Genomic DNA, 3,881 nt, shown 5'->3' on the forward strand with positions numbered 1-3,881 from the left:
TAGCTTACAGTTCTTACATGTACACAACAGACTTTTATGTAAAAATATTATTTTATTATTACTTTTACTTTTATAGTAATCTTTTTATTCTCAAATTTTGCATTATTAAGCTTACTTAATTTGAGATTATCTAGCGACCAAACAACTGTGAACCTTTAACCCTATTTTGGGTTGCACATAGCACTTCCTGTTTTGTTTACAACAGAAATTTTGTGGACAGGTATTTCCTGGGTAGGGCTACGTCCACGTCATTTCCGGTCACGGAGTTTTCACTCCGTGACACATTACCGTCATTTATTCAAAACAGGAAGTGACGCGGTGAGTCATTTCCGGTACGGGTTCGCGTCCACATCACTTCCGGTCACGATGGCTCCACTCCGTCTGTGGAGATATCATTGTAACCAGCTGGATCTTTGTTTTCACATTCCCCATCCTGGTCCACCTATACTTACTGGCCTTGCTTTATCCGCAATCCAATCGTATATTCAAGCATCGTTGTTGCGGCATTTTACGACTTCCGGTCTCCGATACCGGAAGTGACGTACACATATCCGATACCGGAAGTGACGTACACATACCCGATGGTTTATCCACGAGAAATCCAGAGTTTAAAAGCATACCTTATACTAAGCTGAGGCCTTGTCCTTAGCCTCAGTACCCTGCAAGTCTAATTAAATCTCTCTTCAGTAAATTTTACTCATATTCTTTTACTTGCCAGTTATCTATGTACAACCTGCAGGGGTCAACTAGTATAATTACTTCCGGGTCCTTGGACTGGAAATGACACGCAGGATGTTACATAACATCATTTCTACCTTGTCCTCTGCCTTATGATTGGTCCTCATAATCGGACCACCCCCACTTTTGCCTTAAATAGATTGCCTTCCACCACTTCTTCACACAGTGAACAAGCCACCATCCGGTGAAACGGCCGTCTGTGTCCAGTGGAGCTGAGCAGTGCACGGCTCAGCCCACTCATCTCCTGGTATCGTATAATATGAAATCTATATCATTTAATTATCTAAGATTTGCCTAATCTGCTACTTATCAATTTCAACTATATAATACCACTTCTACTATATATAATTTTTCCTAAAAATTCTTAAATCCCCTTTATTTCTTTAGCAGTAAACCCAAAAGTTTCCAATTTTCTTACTGTCGTCAGGGCTTAAGATACCTGTGTAATTTCATACTCATTTTTCATTAGGCACAGGAAACCCATTTCTCTCTCCTATGTCTGCCACATGACATATGTGGCTGACGGTGGATAATAGAAGACGGGCCCTGAACCTATACATTTCCTAGACTCAATACCTCTTTTCCAGTACTCTCTCATTTATTGATGCCAGTCATACATCCATTCGTCAATGCAGAAGCAACAGAAGGACTGCGCACAATGATGATAAATAGAGGTACTTCTTTTGGTATATGCCAATAACCATATACCACTGTATTCACAATCTAGGTGTCATTACTACCATATCTCACTGGGTACGCCCAACCTCGCCTGATCTTGGAAGCTAAGCAGTGAATAGCCTGATTAGTACCTTTTTGGGAGACTGCTAGGGAATATCAGGTGTAGTAATAAATATCTCTGTGTTTGTGACAAACAGTGGTGTTGGAGCAACCTTTGACCATTACCACTTTCATACCTACATTTTCCTTCTCGTATTTATTCAGCTTCTCTGACTCCCTACTTGTCTGCAATAAGTAATTGTTCTCTCATTTATTGTACCTTATTGTCTTAAAAAAATTTTAAGCAGCAGATTAACTCTTACCAGGATATATCTTCTCTATAGGTAAATATGTAAGGATCACTATCGCAGCGTATTTACAACATATGCAATGCTTATGCACTTTATGTTAAATTCAATTTATAATATTTTCACCCCAGGTGTCACTGTCATTGTTATTAACTACATTAATTGTAGGTTGATTACTCTTAATTATTTCATGATTGAGAATTTTTTCTTTTAACAATTTAAAATCAACACAAGGGAGAAGGCACCATTACAAGCTTATGGTCTTTTCTCAAAAGTGTTATAAAAAAATATATATATACGTGTGTTGATCTTGTGTACTATATTCTAATGATATTTATATTAAAAGCTAAGTTTTAGTCTTTCAAGCGTGCCCCAACAAAGAGTTTCTCTTTTCCTTTGTAACCTCGATATATATCATTGACTCTGGGTGCACCACCAACAACCTCCTTGATTACCGATACAGTCGTGTCCTATGTATTTGTACTGTTGGTTTACAAGGGACACATTTTTCAAGAGCCCATTACAAAGAAATTTTCACAGTCCTGTGCGGCAATAATTAACCTTTTTTCCACTTAAAAAGATGAAAGAGGTCTGTAATTTCCATCATAGGTACACTTCAACTGTGAGAGACAGAATCTGAAAAAAATAAACAGGAAATCACATTGTATGATTTTTAAACAATTTATTTGTATATTCTTGAGAATAAATATTTGGACAATCAAAAAGTTTAACTCAATGCTTTGTAATATAACCTCGGTTGGCAATTACAGAGGTCAAACGTTTCCTGTAGTTCTTGACCAGGTTTGCACACACTGTAGCAAGTATTTTGGCCCACTCTTCCATGCAGATCTTCTCTAGATCTGTCATGTTTTGGGGCTGTTACCGGGCAACACAGACTTTCGACTCCCTCCACAGAATTTCTATTGGGTTGAGGTCTGGAGACTGGCTAGCCACTACAGTACCTTGAAATGCTTCTTACGGAGCCACTCCTTAGTTGCAAGGGCAGTGTGTTTGGGGTCACTGTCATGCTGTAAGACCCACCCACGTTCCATCTGCAATGCTCATACTGAGGGAAGGAGGTTTTTGCACAAAATCTCATGATACATGGCCCCATTCATCCTCTCCTTAATACTGATCAGTCATCCTGTCCTCTTTGCAGAAATGCAGCTCCATAGCATGATGTTTCCACCCCCATGTTTCACAATGGGTATGGTGTTCTTGGGTTGCCAATCATCATTCTTCTCCCTCCAAACACGGTGAGTGGAGTTTATACCAAAAAGTTCAATATTGCTCTCATCTGACCACATTACATTCCCCCAATCCTCCTCTGGATCATCCAGATGGTCATTGGCAAACTTTAGATGGGCCTGGACATGTGCTGGCTAAAGCAGGGGGACCTTTCAGGTGTTGCAGGATTTCAATCCATGACGATGTATTGTGTTACTAATGGTAACCTTTGTGACTGTGGTCCCAGCTCTCTTGAAGTCATTGACCAGGTCCCCCCATGTAGTTCTGGGGTGATTCCTCACCGTTCTCAAGATCATTGATACCCCATGAGGTGAGATCTTGCATGGAGCCCCAGGTCGAGGGAGATTGTCAGTGATCTTGTATTTCTTCCATTGTTTTATAATTGCGACAACAGTTGATCTCTTCTCACCAAGCTGCTTGACTATTGTCAAGTAGCTCATCCCAGCCTTGTGCAGCTGTACAATTTTGTCCCTGGTGGCCTTAGACAGCTCTCTGGTCTTGGCCATAGTGGAGTGGTAGCAGTCTGACTGTTTGAGGGTGTGGACAGGTATCTCTTATAGAGATAACCAGTTCAAGCAGGTGCCATTAATACAGTAATGAGTGGAGGATAGAAGAGCTTCTTAAAGAAGAAGTAACAGGTCTGTGAGAGCCAGAAATCTTGCTGCTTGGTAGGTGTCCTAATATTTATTTTCCACAAGAATATACAAGTAAATTGTTTAAAAATCATACAATGTGATTTCCTGTCTATTTTTTTCAGATTCTGTCTCTCACAGTTGAAGTGTACCTATGATGGAAATTACAGACCTCTTGCATCTTTTTAAGTGGGTCAACTGTCAAAATCGGTGGCTGTCCAAATACTTTTTTACCCCA

At 40.0% G+C, this 3,881-nt stretch overlaps 1 pseudogene; it reads left to right on the forward strand.

Annotated features, from left to right (window-relative positions):
- Positions 1 to 1,469: 1,469 nt before the first annotated feature.
- LOC134949819 (5S ribosomal RNA) lies at positions 1,470 to 1,588 on the forward strand (annotated as a pseudogene).
- The last annotated feature ends 2,293 nt before the right edge of the window (positions 1,589 to 3,881 follow it).

Source organism: Pseudophryne corroboree, chromosome 1 (genome assembly GCF_028390025.1).
Source record: "Pseudophryne corroboree isolate aPseCor3 chromosome 1, aPseCor3.hap2, whole genome shotgun sequence".
In the NCBI taxonomy this organism is placed as follows: Eukaryota; Metazoa; Chordata; class Amphibia; order Anura; family Myobatrachidae; genus Pseudophryne; species Pseudophryne corroboree.